A 19,316-nucleotide genomic window follows, 5' to 3' on the forward strand; every position below is an offset into this window, starting at 1 on the left:
TGTGTATGCTGGGGGGAATTGACCCTTAGTTGGTCTCATAGTTGGGGAAATGGGATTGACTGGAGTGACAATCCTATGCACACTTGCTTGGGAGTGAGCCGCACTGAACTCAGAGGAACTTACTTTTGAGTCAACATGCATAGGATTGCACTGTTAGTTGCGTTGTTAAGCAAAAATGATAATAAATTGGATGGTCACCCCCCCAAAAAAAAGTCTTAAATGCATTATTTTTAAATTCTAGTGATGTCAAAGTAACTTGAAATTTACAGCACAATCCTATGCATGCCTATTCAGAAGTAAATAATAGTAAGTTCAATGGTGCTTACTCCCAGGTAAGTTTGTAGTATAGTATAGCAAGCATGAGCATTCATGCCATTGTGCAAGTAATTAAAATTTAAGCTGTTTTTAACTTTGCAGCTAGCAGAATACCAAATGTAGTAAGTGAAGAGATATACAACTTAGGCATATATCCCCCAACTGCTTGCTTCTTTTGCAGTCTAGTTACTCGATGTAACTTGTTTCAATGAACCCTTTTGCTTATCTATGGTGACCATATGGAAAGGAGGACAGGGCTCCTGTACTGTTAAAAACTGTACAGAACAGGGAATTTCAACAGGTGTCATTTGTATGCATGCAACACCTGGTGAAATTCCCTCTCCATCACAACAGTTAAAACTGCATGGGCCCTGCCCTCTTGACCAGATAAAAAAGAGCACAGGGCTCCTGTAGCTTTAACTGTAGTCATGCAGAGGGAATTTCACCAGGTGCTGCATGCATACCAATGACACTTGCTGAAATTCCCTTTTCAGTACAACTCTTAAAGATACAGGAGCCCCGTACTCCTTTCTATATGGTCACCCTAGCTTATCCCACTGGTCCTCATCTCCAACTGAAAGAAAGCCAAAGTATTAGTAACTGCCTTTGCTTCTATTTGTTCTATATTGCCTTTGCCTCTTTTATTCTCCCTCCCCTCCCTCTGTTGCCTCCCCCACTATTGAAATTCTGGTTGTAAGCTTCTTGGAGCAAGGTGACGTCTGTTCTCTCTACACTGGCCTGGTTCAGACAACACGCTAAACCATGCTGCTTAGTTAAGCAGCATGGTTTAGCGTGTTGTCTGAACCAGGCTACTATAATGTACACTAACCCTTCTTTCTACTTTTGACAATCTTTGTTACAGATCAAGAAGAGTATGAATAACAAAACTGCAAAGGCAGCAGATGTTGTGAAGCATTAGGGTCAAATTCAGCCTAATTTAAAGGTGTCTCTGCATCTTACCTTCAGAATCCTTGGGGATGTCTATATGGCATCTTTACCCCACCTTAAATGCACAATTTCGCATTTTAGGACACATGATGCAGCTGCACATTTGCTGCAGCGCCACGTTTTTAACGCGATAATGCGCATCTTCACATTCACGATTTACCGCAGCTTTTGAATCATGCTTCGGTTTTACACCTCATCATAGTTATCTGTCGTTGGGGGAGTTAAATCGGATTTTGAAATGTGGGAGTAGCTTTGGGGCCATTAGTCTGGGGGCAAGCTGATAATTAATAGGGTCTTATCTGGAATGGAGACGGAATGTCACCCTTTCATCCCCTGCTGCATTCCTCCTTTGAAACTGGCCTTTGCTTTGGAGGGTGAATTGCCTCCACTAGAATCAATTTCCCATCAAATCCCCAACTGAACTCACTCAGTGGTTTCATGTAGATGTTAAACAAGCATGGAGGATAAGATAGAATGAGTGGAGCCCTAAAGCAAAAATGTTACAGAAGTTGAGCAGAAATCCCTCAGCACCACCTTCTACACCAGGTAAGCACAGAACCACTGTAAGTCCATCCTGCCCATACACAACTCTGACAGCCATTCCAGCGGTCACTAGTGTCAAAAGCTGCCAAGGAGAATGAATAAGGTTGCACTCCCCCTATCTTTTCCCCAACAGAGGTCATCCAACAGCGTTGTAACTACGCCCAAACCCCAATTGAAATGGATTCAGAAGATCAGTCTCATCCAAGAGATCTGGTCATCCACTACATGCTCAAGTACATTTGCCACCGGCCTTTAATTGTTACGATATTCTGCATCCAGCAATGATTTCCTCGGGAGTACTACTCACACTACTGCCTTATTTAAGGAGGCTTGAACCAGACTCTGTCTTAAAGAGGGCTAGACTTACCTCCTTGACCCAGCCAACTATCACCACCTTAGATGAAATCAGCTATGAGGGCAAGGATCAAGCAAACATGTGGTTCACTAAACCATATCAAGCCCCACAGCAACAGCGGGCCAATATTGTATATTAATGCCAAACCCTGTGGAAAGCTAGTTTTTACTCTGCTTATACCATTCTTTACCATCCTTATTCTTTATCCGTAAACACAGAGGTTTATAGCACTTTGCAAACAAGCGAAGATGGATCGTTCTTCCCCCCAGAGGAACTTAACCACGTAAATGAAATTTTACCTAGCCTGGGCTTGAAGGCTAAAAGTAGGCAAGCTGGGGGTGATGGGAGAAGGGTTTGATATTAGAAGATGGATGTGAAAGCCTTGGTGGTGGCAAAAGAGGGCTGGTGTGAGCTCTCTTGATGTCTAGAGCAGATCTTGCACTGCCACTGACTCAGCACAACCCCCTTTCCTCCCTCCCTGAGCTGCTGACACCGCGGGTGCCACCCCTTCCCTTTTGCTGCCACACAGGGAGGTTCTAATAAAAGATCTAGGTACATGGCTGAGATGTTGCAGGGTTCAGTCAAGGTCTCGCATGGAAGGAAAGAAGCTGGCAGGGCTCTCTAGAGCACCCAGTGGAGGTGGTGGTAGGCTCTCCAGGCTGGGGCTGGGGCTGTGGGCGGCACAATTCACTACTCTTCCAGTTCCGCCACCTCATGTGAGCTGCTCACTATGCTTCATGAGTGGGCCAGCCCTACTGCTAAGATGAGTCTATTCCTTACTCCATCAAAGAACCACAGCATTATTTTGCCTCCTTACCGAGGTGGGGTGGGAAAATCATCCCCCCACCCTCACTGCCCCATTGTACAGTCAGTTTCAGTATAAAGTGTTGCTACTGGCAAGATGAGCATTTCAACAGCACTAACAGCACTGCAGACTGATGTGATGCTCTAAATCCTTTTGTGAACACAGATTATCATGCCATTAGAAACAAGCTTGAGATACAGAGAGACTATTTATTATATTGCTGGGTGTATTTGGGGACAGATGAGAAAGAAGCTGCAAGTTCCCAATGTTTTATGCAAAGGATGGAAAGAGTAAAAATAAATAAAAATGAAGCCGTTCCTGCATTTTGCTTTTATTCCCTTTCTCTTTTCTTATTTTTAAATAACTAATATCTGACCCATAACAAAATCATTGGGTTGGATCCAGATATAGCCTGACTTGGATCCAGACGTAAGAGACTCATTGAAATCAATGGGACTTAATTTAGTCATGACTAAGACTAACTTTTATCACATTGATTTCAATGGGTCTACTCTAAGTAGGATTAAGTCCACCTCCAACTCTTTGGCATTTATTTTCCAAAGACTATGAATGGTGGATGCCATTCAGTAAGTTAGGGTGGTTCTACAGCTAGAACCTTATAGTGAAGACAAATGGGATGTTGCTTGAAAGACAGGACGGCTCTGGATGCAAAAGCAGGGTCGCAAACTCTCCCAAGCTCATCTTGGGTTAACTCAGAATAAAGCTGAGCCAAAATGTTCATTAAATAGCTCTTTTCTTTGGAAAAGGAGGAGCGAAGGCAAAAGAGAGAAATCTTGAACTAATACATGAAAATGCAGCGGTGGGAAACTTCAGTTCCAGGGGCCAAATCCAACCTGCCCAGGGGCCGGATCTGGCCCACCAGGGGTTCTCCAGATGGCCCCACCCCCTTCTCCTGGCCCATACCCACTTTTCCCCAGCCACCAATCAACTGATAGTAGCCTGGCATTTGTGCAGTTCCTGCCCCCCCATTCTAAAAGATTGAAATGTGTCTCCTAAGGCTTAGTCATTGGCAGTATGCAGGGGGATTTTGGAAGATAAGAAAGCTAAATAGTAAATTTCCTTCCTGTAGCAACATGCCCCGCTACAAGCATTTGCTTAAGAATTGTTCTCAGAAGGCCAACATCAAAACTATTCCAAAATTGCATTGGGGCAGGAGGGGATTATTTGTGTGTGTAATCCACTTAATCCACTAACTTGTACAGGCCTACAATGTGAACGGCAGCCAATTCATACTAAATTTATTCATGGTAAAATTTGAGTTGTCGGATGCTTAGCAGGCCAGATCTACACCAAGCAGGATATAACACTATGAAAGTGGTATGAAAGCAGTACAGTACATGGTATGTGTCAATGGGCCCCAACGGTTGTCAGTGCACCAATACTATTATAAAGCAGTAGTGTAGATCCTGTCCAATAAACCCCATAGGAAAGGGGCCATGGGATAGCTTCAATCCCATGGCCATAGCCAAATGAAGAAAGTAAAACATGAGCAAATTGGCCTACAATGTCTACACAATGCCATGTCTTAACCATTCTAAGCCATGTTTGTCCTATCTAGATATTTTGCTGCTTTTGAAATCTGAATATACCCAGCTAGTGTGAGGACAGTTGAAGTCACAGTTACAAGATTTTGTTCTTTGGCTGCTTCACTTATTATCAATTCCTATAACTAGGCACAATGAAATGGGTGGGTGGGTGAGGGGATACAAAGAGCTGTGTCCAAAGTCTCACTGGGCTGGTTCGCATGATCACAGGGTACTTAACAAGTGGGTAGTTAACAAGCCACTGTGGCTTGTTAACTACTCTGGGTGTGCCAGTCACCGGTGAAACTTTTCCTGTCATCTGAACCCCGCAAGAGTGGATTGTTGGGGTGGGTAATAAACCACTCAGAATCCATGCGCTGTTGTAGGGTTGTGGAATAGTTTGCTACCCATCCCAATAAGCCACCCCCACTGGGTTCAGACAACACATGAAGCTGTGCCAGCAAGGGTAATTATGCAAATTTGTACAGCATGCAACCAGCATGCCCAGTTGGTTAACAAACCATGGTGGCTTTTTATCCACCCTGCGATCATGTAAACCAGGCTACCATCTAAAAGATATTACACAGGAAGTAGAAATGGAAGGGACAGAGGCCTGATTCACATGTAACCAGAAGCCATCATGGGTGAATTTCTCTGTGGAGTTTCTCATTATGGTGGCTGCCACCATTTTGAATATTTAGAATGCAGTGGGGGTACACTGTAGTTTGTTGTTACATGCAAACCCAGAGAGGATGGGTTGTTGGGGTGGTTGGAAAGCCACCCAGAACCCTTGGACTTTTTTAGGGTTGCAGGTGGCTACCCCAACCAGATTCACACATAAGGTCTGGCACACACACACACACACACCATGCCCCAAATATTCAAAATGGCCACTGCTGCCACAAGGAAAATCCCCACAGGGTTTCTCATTCTGTGAGAACTAAGTCCGTGAGACAGAAAGCTCAATAAAATCGATAGGAATAAAAGGTGTGGGGACAGTCAGAAAAGGCCTGGGGGACTAAGACATTACACACTCATGTGGACACACATACAAATGCACCCACGTAAATGCAAAGACACCAGCCTTGCTAGAGCCAGCACTAGCAAGAAAAAGCCCTCATCTCTGAACTCTCAATTCTCAACCCATCCTTTCTATTATCTCTCAACCCTTCTCTTACCTCTGATCTCTGATGAGAGATTGGAGATAAGGGAGGTGATTTCCTCACGAGTTATGGAAAACCTGTGATTTCTCTTGCTAGCACTAGCAAGGGAATCCCTTTCTTATCTGCGATCTCTTCTCTAACACTAACCTTGCTAACACTAACTAATAGTGCCATGGCAATATTTTCATCATCGGGTGATAGATACAGGGAGGTCTGGTGGGCCACCAGAAATGGTTTGGCAGGCCGCATGTGGCCCACAGATATTTTTCCTCTGGATTACATGGCTCCCTGCATCAATTCACATGAGCACACTGGCATATTTTGACACGCTACACTGGAAAAATATGGTTCTGTCAACACATATGAACATAAGAACATAGACATGCTGAATCAGACAAAGGGTCCAACTAGTCCAGCACTCTGTTCACAAAGTGACCAGCCAGCTGTCGACCAGGGACCCACAACCAGGACACAGTGCAACAACACCCTCCCACCCATGTTCCCCAGCAACTGATGCACACAAGCTTACTGCCTCAGATACTGGAGATAGAACATAGCCATATGTCGCTTCCTCCATGTGGCTCCAGCCACATGACTGCTCCATTGTGGAGGAGTTCAGCTTGCCACACATTTACCACGCAGCTTCCAAAAATTGCTTGCTGGCAGTCGAGGTCAATCGGCCAAGAACTGCAATGCGATGAATCCATTACATTACCAATTTGGCATGGACTCAACACTCATCATCCAGCCAGGAATCTGATGTTCCACCACTCTTGAAAAGGAAAGGAAAGGAACCTCTCGTGCAAGCACTGAGTCATTACTGACTCTTGGAGGGATGCCAGCTTTCGCTGACGTTTTCTTGGCAGGCCTTATAGCGGGGTGGTTTGCCGTTGCCTTCCCCGGCCATGATTACCTTTCCCCCAGCTAACTGGGTAATCATTTCACCAACCTCGGGAGGATGGAAGGCTGAGTCGACCCGAGCCGGCTGCCTGAAACCAGATTCCGCTGGGATCGAACTCAGGCCGTGGGGAGAGTTTCAATTGCAGAAACTGCTGCTTTACCACTCTGCACCACAAGAGGCTATTCCACCACTCTTATTTTTACTATAATCAAAAGTTTATCTGGACTATAGTAAAAAACACCACCACCAAGCTAAATTAACATTTGAGATTCAATCCTATGCACACTTACCTGGCAGTAAATACCATTGAATACAGTGGGATGTATTTTGGAATAAAAGGGCATAGGATTTTGCTGCCAATTATACAAAAAGTTACAGAAATTCATGCAGCCGTTTAAGTGTGGTGAAACTGATGTTATTGGCCATGTGATGTGTGATGAGTTCATTGCAAAGGGATCATGTAGCGGCTTGATCACAACCCTGAATGGATTTCTTCCCCCCAACCCCCTCATCTGCGGATGAGAACCATGTGAAACAATGTCTGAAAAGTTCAACATCTGAGCAGATACCTGGCAATTATGTTCAACGCCAACTTTTTGAGGTTTACCATTCATCTCACAGCCAGGATTCTGTCACAAGGCAGGGTTCACCACTGATTTTGCCACACACACACAATTATTTTTCATTTGGGGGTGGGCTACAGTTCTGCGAATCAATCCCACATCTTGCTCCTCCGGGCATTTACCCCTTGCTTAGGCAGTTTTATTGCTGAAGTAAATGCTTGTCCAATCTGAACAAACACAAGAAAAGTTAAAATTGTGAACAAGCCTTGAGATCTAATCAGCAGTTTTCAGGGTCACACTCACACAATAGAAAGTAAAATGGGTGGGGGGGATGTGAATCAATTATCACTGAGCAGAAAGATTTCTAGAATTCAAGCAGATCACTTTTTAATGTCTCTTTTTAACTGATTCCAAAGAAAACATCTTTTGACTTTCACACAGGCTAAACCAGTGATTTCCAAACTGTTCCTAGGAATCCTGAGACTCCTCAGAAGTTTTTCAGGAGGCTTTGGTTTGAAATAGAAGACAAAACTACTACTCCAAGCCCACCCCACTTGACAGCTTGTTGGCCATTACTCACCTTCCTCTATAATGTGCAGCCTGCGTCCTCTGCACCAGTGAAATATGTTCAAAGGCATACTTTCAGTTTGCAAGCAGTGACAGCTAGACCAAACAGGGACTGGCCATTGCAAACTGCAAGTGTGCTGTCAATGCATCCTCAAATCCTCTGCAACATGCAGGAAGTCCATGGTAGATGCCAGAAGTTCCTCAGCAGGCAGATAAGAGTTTAAACCAAAACCAAAAAAGACCAACCAAGATTTTGAGGGTAGGAAGTTCAACTTCCACTGGGCTAAGGGACTGTCTGAATTAAGCTGGGTTAAGAGATGCACTATATTTATGCCTGGTTCATACTCCAGCTTGGGCTATGGATCTTCTTTGCACAACGGGGCAGACTCACAACCACAATTAGTTTAGTTGTGGTTGTGAGTCTGCACCGTTGTGCAAAGAAGATCCACAGTACTGATCCACAGTAATATGCCTAGGTGTAGAACCATAAAATTTGAGGCTTGGAAGAGACCTTGGAGGTCACTTACACCAGGGGTGAACAACCTGCAGCCCTTGGCCTCATTTCATGTGGCCCTCGGCCCTTATTTCAAAAGCCCCCTGCATGTGATCAGTTCAAAAAGGTGACAAGAGCGATCTGCCTCTTCCCTGGAAGCCCATTGCATGGGGAGGAAAAGGGAGGGAGAGAAAAGGGGGTAGCGGAAAGAGAGAGAAAAGTGAGTGGCAGAAAGAGACAAGGAGTGACCCACCCACTTTTGACTCTGGCTCTGCTCGCTTCTGGCTTTGGCCTCCAACAGGTTACCCACAAGGGAATGCGCAGCCCTAGGCAGAAAAAGAGCTCCCCACCCCTGATCTAGACCAAGCCCCTGCTCAATGCAGGGATCTTCCACTGTAGCATCCCTGACAGACGGCCACCCAGCCTCTGCTGAAATACCTCCAGTGTAAGGCAGCCTGCCACGTTTTGAGTCCATCTCTGTGCCACTGTCAAACAGCTCTTACCATTAAGAAGCTGCTCTTAACATTTAGCCCAAAGCTGCTTCCTTGCCATTTCCACCCATTTAGTCCTACCCTCTGGAGCAATAGAGGACATGTCTGCAGAGCCAAAGACCTGCAGAGCCCAGTTTGTATGACTTTCCCTCTCTTTCTTCGGATGGGAAAGAATCATGATCATCAGACCTATCTGAGCTTTGGAATCAGACCTCAGCTTCTGCACATTACTGCAAGAGGTGTACACCACACTCCTCCACCACATAAATAGGATCCGCAGTCTAGGTAAGGGTGCAACTGGCCCAAGGTTTTAAGCTTGTTTCCCCACCACCACCACCACCACCACCTTTATTCTGCTCAACTCCCTCTGCTCCATTACACTTTGAAGTTCTCACTCACCAGCTGTTTAGTCTGCTCTCTCTTCACTGTTTGGTCTCGGAGCACACTAAATCCTTAATAGCCTGGCAAAGAAGAACATACAACAGTCAGCAAATGGTAGTAGACAATTCCCACACGGGACAAGTAATTATATATAGCATGCATACACACACACACACACTCACCATAGGACAATTTGTCTTTTGATTCAGAGAGATGTTGGTTTGCATTTGCTCTGAAATTATACAGAAGTTTAAATGACATTTGTCAATTGCTTGACAGTTTAAAAATACAACTGGGTTGCACAAAATTCCAGCAGATGGGACAAGAGCACCTCGGGAGTACACAGTAAATCTGGAATAGGTGTGGATAGGGATTACCCCATAGGTAGAAGGTCCTGAGTAGACAGATGGTTATATTTTGCATACATACAGGCAGAAGGCAGACATGTTTCTTACATGCTGCCTGCTTTCTGAAGCATCAGTTGGGCCATCTTTAACTCCTTCCTCTCTGCCCTGTCAGTTTTCAGCTGTGCAATTTTCATTCAACACTCTGCATCATCTGACAGCTTACAGAGTCAGCCCCCCTTCTCACAACACACACACACACACACACACACACACACACACACACACACACCAGACACCAGGTCACCCCATAACAGATATACTTGCAGGTCCACCTCCTACAGGTCTTGAGGATGACAGGGGGAGGAAAGGAGATCTGGCTGGCGGTAATGATGCTGAGGAGGACAGTTCCAAAGGAGAAGGAAGAAAGGACTGCAAGCAAACTCTACTTCTGCCATTGAACAAAGCTGATTGGTGGACGGTTGTTGCTGGGTTACAGGAGTGAAGATGGAGTAAAGGCCTTCCCAAAGGAGTTCAGCTTTCAATTTTCTTTCTCTTTTCCCCCCTAGAATAATCCCTGAAGGGGAAAAAGCTGCACAACCCTCACAAACGGCTGCCCCTCACCATGCGAGCACATTAGTACTCAGCATATTCATCCTTGGCATTAGCTGTTTTATTTTTAATGCAACTCCGCGAAGGAAAGAGTTAATCTTCAGCAGCAAAGCAACTGGAAAGCTAAGATGTTAGTTGAAACTGACAAATCCAGTCCTCCGTAAGCAGCAAACAAATGGCAGGAGAGAGGGAGAGAGCGCAGCAAACAGGAGCCGGTCTCATAAAGAAGCAAACCTGGCTGCGCTCCCCAGCCCTGCTAGGCTAAGGTTGCTTACCAGCCTGCTGTCACTGCTTTGGAAGGAAGCGGGAAGACGCTCCTGCGAAGATGCTGGCTCTCCAAAGGAAACTTAGGAGGGAACAACAGCAGGGGAGAGCAAAAAGGGGGCGGAGGCTGACCTGACATGTTTGTACAGTGCTCTGTTCACCTAGCTGTGAGTTTGACTTCAGGGCGTGGTGCGGCAGACACACAGGAGCACCCGCGCTGGGAAGGTGCAGATTTGAATTTCAGCGAACAGAATAATGCTGACACTAGGGCTTCGCGGGCCCTGGGTTCTCCATTCCGATGTTCGCCTCTGCGGTGGTTAGACAGGGAGAGGGTCAGCATTTGACAAAGGTGCTGAGATGTGTGGGGCACCCACTTCAGTGTGGGTGCACGGCCAGTGGAAGCTGGTGGTTCCAATGTCAGTGGGTCTGCTCTGGGTTTCAGTCAGAACTCAAAAGGAGCTCTGTGCCTTGAATAGCTCTTTTAAAGTTCTGACTAAAACCCAGACCAGATTCTCCACCCCTCTGACATTGTAGCCACCAGCCTCTACTGTGCACAGCCTGTCTTCGCTGGCTGACCTATTAAACTTGGCCATGATCATGATTAGCCCTTCTCAACCAGTCTGATCACCTCAGGGCCTGGAGTTACTGCTATTCCTAATGGATCTTGACATCCTTTCATTGTGTCACCCAGCTTGCACATTTCAGGACCAGACCTGAATTCTTCATTAGGCTTGGCGGAAGCAGTTTTGCTCATCAATATAAATATATATTAGGAAGAGAGATGATAGTTAATGAATGGATTTGCATTGCAGATGCCCGGCGCATGATTTGGTGCTGTCCCTCTGTCATAATGTATTTGTTAGTCAGTGCAGTGAGGATCAACACAACTAGTTCTGCTGCCTTCCCAAAGCAGGCACTCTCCAGATGTGCTGGATTGCAAGTTCCATCATTCCCAGCCAGCATGGGCCATGAGAATGATGAGAGCTGCAGTCCAACACATCTGGAGGGCACCAGGTTGGAGAAGGCCTTTGTATTGCTACACAGTCCTATTGCTACAACTGTGCTAAAAGCTCAAGGCATCCTAGAAATGCATTTGCTCCCCTTCCAGCCAGCTGGAGAGAGATGTAAGATATTGGTAGTAGGAACATTTCTGAGGGAATAATTAGGACAGAGTTTATGTCTTCCAAAGCCATCAGCAAATACAACAAGGGACTTAGATGTCCATCCAACGTGCGTTTTACTGCACACTCATTACTGGGCACTCACAGATTGCTCACAAGATGTCATCTGCGTCTCGCGCCCCTTCCACCCCTTCTGGCCTTCATTGCACTGCCAAAACCGCCAACCGCCCCCCCCCCCCCAAAAAAGTCTAGTTGCTGCTCTCTCCTATCAGACTGAATGGGCCTATTACTTCCTGTTTTCAAGAAGCAACGTCGGAGCAACGACAAAGAAGCAACGGGAGCCACACATTTCGACCTAGCTGTAATGGGGCTTTTAGTTTATTTGCAAAAGTCTGATATAAACAGTGGACACTGAACACTAAAGCATTTAAGTCCAAAGAGCTAAGATAAGAACCTCACAGTACACATTGTCTGTCTAAGTTGTTACAGAAACAACACATTCATCTGTTCAGTTAAGACATCCTGCTTTTTTCGAAAAGCAGAGTTACACTTTTAGCACACACACATACTTTTTTTAAAAAGAAAAGAATCCAGGACTTGCTTTTCTTCCAGGCTCTGTTCTTTGCCAAGGAACCTTGTGAGAGTTACTTGAGCCCACCATCTGCCTCTGTACAAACTATTCTGTGTACATGAAGTAGGAGCTTTATGGAGTTGGTTGGTGTGTGTTTTAAAGTGCATATTCCAAACACAAAACAAAGAAGTCTTTGCATTCTAAATCTCTCAGGTGAGTAGCTAACTGAAACAGCCTCTGTTCATTTTGTGGCACCATTAAAAGCATTTTAGTCTTTCCAGGGGGCTGTCTTGACGTCGTCTTTGTCTCGGGGTGGGTCCGAATCCGCGCTGCATTGGTAATAGGACACAGCCACAGTTTCAAAGCCAGCCCAGGGCAAAGAGGCTAAGATGCGCGACTGAAAAGTCAGGGAATTACCCCAACTTTTCCAGCAAGAGTGAGGTCAGCCCAGCTTTTCTGCCAGTCTGTCCTTGCTCGGAGCCACTCCAGGGTCATTCCCTGGCAGAAGACAATCTTCTACTGGTTGCCGGAAACCCTGGGAGGGGGAGGAGGTGGCCCAGCAAGCCTAATGGCCGCTGGAAAGCCTATGGTGCCTCCTCCCCTTGTAAAGACAATTGGCCACCGCCATGCACCAGCGATTGTGCGGGGCTTGGCGGTGGAGCAGCACCAACCTGGCGCTGTGATGACAGCCCCCAGAAGTTTCTAACTTGCGTAGCCACAATGCCCATAAGTGTGAAGGCACAGAGGACCCAAGGGAAGACCATTTTGCCATGGTGTTTGCTAAGCGACTTTTTGCATTTTGTTTGGGTTTAGAATATGATGGGATTAAAACTTATTTATTTATTTGTTACATTTATATACCCCCCCCCCCAATAGCCGAAGCTCTCTGGGCGGTTTACAAAAGCTAAAAGCAGTAAACATTAAAAGTATACAAAATTTAAAAACATAAAAACAGTATAAAAACAACAGAATCCATTTAAAAACAAGTGTGTGTGTGTGTGTGTGTGTGTGTGTGTGAGAGAGAGAGAGAGAGAGAGAGAGAGAGAGAGAGAGAGAGAGAGTTAGTTAGTTAGTTAGTTAGTTAGTTAGTTAGTTAGTTATAGTGTGACCATATGAAAAGGAGGACAGGGCTCCTGTATCTTTAACAGTTGCATAGAAAAGGGAATTTCAGCAGGGGTCATTTGTATATATGGAGAACCTGTAAAGTAGGGCACATGGACTCCATACATGAAGTTTAATGGGTGGCCATGAACAAGACACTATCTCTCAACCTAACCTCTTTCACAGGGATGATGTGAGACTGAAACAGTGCTCTACACTCCTAGGTGGAACTTGGCATGGGGTACAAATAAAACACACACCCTTCTTTCCCCAGCACAGCACAGCTTTCCACATCATACATAAATACAATTAAAGACAGCTGTTGGGCTAAGCTATCCCTTAATGTCATGAAGTTTCAGCTACTGTGGTGAATGGAAATGTAATAAATAAATAATAAAATAAAATAAATTCAGTGTTAGTGATACTGGACCAGACTTGAGTCATCATATTCATGGGAGACCTGATTCAAGAGCCATTGACACATGTTGCTTTTAGGGGACCTGAAAACACCATTTACTCTGAGAAGTGACATTTCTAAGTTCACCTCTTTCTTTTAAAAAGAAATGGAACATTGGAACATTTGTTCGCATGGATATTCCTTCATTTGCAGGTACAGATGTGAGAAATGCAAATACCAATTTTAAAATGGCTTAGGGAAACGATCACTGATTTCAGTAGGCGTGGGGTTGGCCACAGTCAAATTATCAGAAATTTAATATACAATTCCCAGAGGCCAATTCACACTGGGCTGTACACATGGGGCAATGGGTACATCAATAATCACATCATTATGTTAGTTCCAGCTACTGGACAGAAACAGCTGCAGGCCCTCTGCAGATGCAGGGTGGTTCAAGCTAGCCTTTCACAATCAAATTGTACACCTGCAGACATAATTCATTAAAGAAACCAGCACTGCAAGACATGTTCTTAGGAGCATTCCCAGCTTGGTTAGGAATGATGGGAGTTGTGGGCAAACAAATCTGGAGGGGACCAGGTTGGGGAAGGCTGACTTAAAGTGTGTCCTAACTTCGGGGAGGCACTGAAACAAAAGCTATTCCACAGTTGCAGTGGAAACTCTCCAAACATTTGCCATTGTTTTCTGCAGACATTATTGTCCATCCTTGAACAAAAACCAATTCTATGCTGTCTTTCAGTGTATTGCTAAAATAAATATGGCACTTGGGGTATTGAATTAGTGCAGATACAACCATTCAGTCACAGAAGTATTCCAATTTATGTAATCCATCTCCCAGTAGCATTGATACCACTTCCTTCAAACGTTTACCTGTTTCAAAGCTCACTTTGAAACTTGGGACAATGAGGAACATTTCCAGGTAATTTACAATGGCATACTTTTCTCAGAATGCTATGCTTGTACCAGCACTAATAGTGCACTATTATACGCTTACCTTATGCAAGGGAAGATAGCCTTGCTACAGCAGGAGAGCTGTACTTTTCCATTTTACAAAAACATATTAAAGAAGACGTGCACTCAAGAAAATGGCACAGCAACATCTCTTCCCCTGCTCCAAAAAGAACTTCCTGCAACTGCTGCAGACCTTTGGACAAGGAAGTATCCAAAGCGAGGCCACAGTGGGTCTCAAGCCACTAAAACCAAAGGGTATGTTGCTGTTGTTTTCATTCAATGTTTGTTAGAGGTAGTTCCAATTCTGGGGATTAGGCTTACTGATTCAGTAGGCCTTTGTGAGGTTTCATCCTGTACTGTTCAGCGCCCTCCTCTTGCTGATCCTCAGGACTAAAAGGGGCCAGTTCAGGAATAGCTTTTTCAGGGCTGGCATCACAGTTAGGCATGTTTGGGCACCTGCCAAGGGCCTACATCTCAGCAGGGCCCCACTGAAAAGAGCCTCCTGGACTTGTTCCTCCTTTTCACCCTTGCAGCCTGCGTGTTCACCTGCCTCTCTCTCTCTCTCTGGCCCAGGCAAAGGTGGTGGTGAGAAGGAGGAGCAGTAGATGTCATGGCCTCCTTGCTCACTGGTTCTCTGCCTGTCAAGCAAGCAAATGGTACCAATGAGGAAAACGAGGATGAGGAACAAAAGGACTTGGTATCAATGGCACTGAGAAGGTAAACTTGCTGAGGAAGAGGCCTATTGATGAGGGTGCTTTGCTAGGGTGACCATATGACCAGATTTGCCCGGATTTGCCCGGGGTTTTTATGACAAATCCGGGAGGGGAGGGAAAATCCGGATTTTTTCCAAAGAGCAGCTCTAATGGGAATTAACAAAAATGCTTATAACTCTGTCATTTTTTAAGATAAAGACATGAAGCTTGACACAATGGTAGCTCTTAGGAAGGGCTTTAGTCATACCAAATTTGAAACGGATCCGTTTATCCATTGATTTTTTAGGAATTTTTTTAAAATTGAGGTTTTAAAATTATTATTTTTAAAATTGTCATTTTTAAAGATAAAGAGATGAAAGTTGGTGCCATAATAGCTTTTAGGTAGAGCTTTAGCCATACCAAATTTGAAACAGATCTGTTCATCCATTGATTTTTTAGGATTTTTTTTAAATTTGAGGATTTAATTTTTTTAATGTTATTTTTAAAGATAAAGAGATGAAACTTGGCAGCATGATTGCCCTTAACAAGGACTTTAGCTATGCCAAGTTTGAAACAGATCTGTCCATCCATTGAGTTGTAGGATTTTTTTAAAAAGTTTGAGGTTTCAAAATTATTATTTTTAAAATAATGTTAACATGGCGACCATGTTATCCTCCTTTTTGGTTTCCAAAATATGGTCACCCTAGCTTTGCTCTCAAAACCCTGGAGCCAACATGGCATTCCAATCATGGATGTGTCCTGGCCTGGAACTAAGGAAAGGTTACCTGCCCTTGGAAACTCTATAGAATTCTTTATGCGCTTGAATAACCAGTTTAAATGATTTTTTAGGTTGCCTAGAGACATGTACCAAATTCTACAGGCCTGAGTCCAAAATTAGGCATTAAAACAAATTCTGCTGAAGCTGATAGAACAACTGATCTCATAAAACTGCAGGGCTGAAAAAGATCAAATACCTGCACTGAGGCATGATCCACACACAGAGCACCTCTTAACAGATCAGCCCAAAACATAGAGGAAAGCACAGACTTTGGGTGAGCAAGGTTGACACTGACACGAGTTTTACACTCATTCAGTAAACAAATCTGGGGCTGGCTCAAACATGGAAACCATTGCACATGCTCAAACTCATCTCCATACCCCCATATTGCCAGTCAAGCTGATGGTTAAGAAATCAAAGCATTGCATTGTCCATTGAGCCTTCACAGAGCTTTATCACACCAGCCTTATAGTCTGCTGTCGAGGCAATTTGCATGCAAAAGACTCCAATGACGCCAACCATGCCCTGCTATGATTACGGTTGTTCCCCACCTCTTAGCGACATATTTTGGTGTGCGGAAAGTCCAGTTCTTCTGGTAATGCAAAAGCACACTGCTCAAACTTCAACATATATTTTCATCCATCGTTTTCAATCCAATGTTCTGTGGGCGTGTTTTCAAGGGGTGGTATGGCTGATGAAAGTGTGTTCAAGAGGTGATATTGCTGATGAAAGAGAGGAGGGTGCCTTTTCTCCAGAAGGTGTTTTTAAATGCCAATTCAAATCCTTTCCTCCTCCTGCTTCCTCCTGGGTAGGCATTTTCACCTTAAAAGAAATGTGGAAAACTCACCCTCCTTGCCAGCAGCACCCTCATTTTTAAAGATAAAGAGATCCAAATTGGCACAGTGGAAGGTCTTAAGGAGAGCTTTCAGCATATCAAATTTGAATCCGATTGGATCATTTGTTGATTTTTTATGATTTTTTAAATTTCCTCCCTCAAGCCCTTTGGAGCTTATAGTCCACTAGTGCGAAGGAATTTAGGAGCTTAGGAACATAGGGGCACTCTTCCATTCCTTTGATCATGGGAAGTTGTGCATCTTCAAGTTCATGAACTACAGATGTGCTGTTCCCTTACTCAAAAGTAAATCCCACTGATTTTCACTGCTGACATCACATGCTGACTTACCTTTGAGGAAACCCCATTGAACAGAGAGAGTCTTACTTCTGAGGAAACACATATAGAACTGATTTTTAATAGTGGTCACTCAGAAGCTTTCTTTTTAAAGTCTTAAAACAGCAAACTGGAAAGAAGTGCTTTGCAACCCCACGCTTACTTCTGAGTTCTTATTTCTGTTTACTAAGAAGTAAGTCTCTCTGTTCAATGGGGTTTACTCAAAGTCTCCAGACAGGGTGAGGAGAATGGGCGTAGCCTGGGCAACAATAACAAGAGAAACTACTCCCAGTGCAACACCTGGTTGGGAGGGGGAATTGTCCAACTTCCAACAACCAATAAACTGTAGGGGGAGGTACAAAGGAGATCAATGGGTGGAGGCGATGGTGAAAACACCAAGGTGTGAAAGTGAACCTCAGCAGGATAACAACAATGCACTACAGGAGACGTGTAAAGAGGCTTGGGACTTACAAGAGTACAAGTGTAAGTTTGCAATCTTTCATACGCTATGGAAACGAAGCGGGATACTTCAAGGGAAAACCAGGACAAATGTGTAGGTGTGATGGAACTTACAGGGAGCCATGAGATGCCCCTGCCCCCTTCCAGGACAATTTGTGATGTCACAAAAGGAAGAAAAATAAACATCAAAATATATGCAAGGGGGTGGATTCAGTGCTGTTAATCAGACAAAATGGGACATATACGGCTCTTGAGACATTTTCCTCACTTTATGAAACACATATGCAGCTGTAACTTTTTTTTTTTTAGATGATCCTTCTGATGCATGAAGAATGAAGCATGTTTGAGAGCTAACATACCTTCTTGCCATTGGAAAGATCTCACAGACCTAGTATTTTCACTTGCTGATATGTATGTCTGTAATGCAAGCTGCGAAGTTCGATTCATACCATGGTCAAAAACCCCACTGTGACTGCCCTTAGAAAGCTACGTCTGCAAAAAGAAAAGAAAATGTGCACATGTCTCCCCATTCAAATCTTCTTTCTAAATACCTAGAACTATTAGCAGAGCCTGTAATTATGCAAATTACAAATGAGAATAATTTTAATCTGTTAATCCATAGTGCTAGACTCTCTAATCTACTGTATAGATTAAAATACTTTGAATTTGTTCTTTCATGATTAAAAGGAAATACAGAGGAATCAAAATGGAGAACCTGGCTCTTACAAAGCATTCATGGGAAGTAACGAACACTAGGAGATTGTCAGTAAGACAACACAGATGCTACTTAATGAGCCAGAATCTCTGGGGGAAATTTACTTAGCCTACAGTAATCATGCTGCCATTATTAACTTATAAAAACACTGAGGTCTCACCATCTAATTAAACAACTACTACTACTTTGATGACACTGAAGAGGGAGATGTCAAAGCGGTCACCCCTTTAGGGGGAGCCATTTCGGGGGCATTCCCCTAACATTGGTTTGATTGGCTTGGCAGGTCTTACGTGTGGAGCTGCTTTTTCTCTTAAAACCTGGCCGTGTGCCCTGATACAGAGGATATGAGGCCACGTGGGGAGAACTGAGGGGCCTCCAATTAGTACGGTGATGGGTAGAGGGAGGTATGTCATTGGAAGGAGAGGTAGCCAGGGAAGGGGAACACGGCACAGACAGTTCATGGCTGTGCCGTGTTCCGGCCCTCCCCGCACCTGCAGGTTTGGTGATTGCCCTATCAGCCTTCCCTCAGGCCTCCAGGTACTGCTCTTAAATGCCAGATCAGTTCAAAATATTCCTCCCTTATCCATGGTTTAATAGTGGATGGGGTGGCTGATCAGGTATATATAACTGAGAGACCTGAGTAGGTAAACAGAGAGGAGTTCGTCTCTCCCAGCTGAGCCTCAGGTGTACTTGGTTCAACATCAGGGTAGATTTGAGGGCAGGGGATGGGGAGGTTACTGTGATCTATAGGAATTCCACCTCCCTCTACAGGCTCCCCATCCATCTGACTACAGATCTGCAGTGTTTGCACCTTATGCTGGGCTAGTGGGGCAGATCAGGGATTCTGTCCAACTGCTCAACAGTCTCCCTACCTGAGCTGATGGAGGTGGTCTTGGATGTGTTGTTGAGGTTCCTCAGACTGTTGGTTCTGGGGGGTGTCAACATTCATGCAGAGGACCCTTTGTCTGGGGTAGCGCAGGATTTCATGGTTTCCATGACAACTATGAGACTGTCCCAATATGTCATTAGCCCAACACATGTAGCAGGGCATACTCT

The 19,316-nt window shown here is 44.6% G+C and overlaps 1 protein-coding gene across 2 annotated transcripts in view; it reads right to left on the reverse strand.

Annotated features, from left to right (window-relative positions):
* Window positions 1–19,316, reverse strand: part of PAK6 (p21 (RAC1) activated kinase 6) — a 59,081-nt gene that overhangs the window by 31,462 nt on the left and 8,303 nt on the right. For both annotated transcript variants that reach the window (XM_063118876.1, XM_063118875.1), the window contains exon 2: window positions 9,088–9,149. The gene's annotated coding sequence lies outside the window, so the exon portion shown is untranslated. The remainder of the gene's footprint in view (window positions 1–9,087; window positions 9,150–19,316) is intronic.

The sequence above is a fragment of the Elgaria multicarinata genome, chromosome 2 (genome assembly GCF_023053635.1).
Source record: "Elgaria multicarinata webbii isolate HBS135686 ecotype San Diego chromosome 2, rElgMul1.1.pri, whole genome shotgun sequence".
NCBI classification, from domain to species: domain Eukaryota; kingdom Metazoa; phylum Chordata; class Lepidosauria; order Squamata; family Anguidae; genus Elgaria; species Elgaria multicarinata.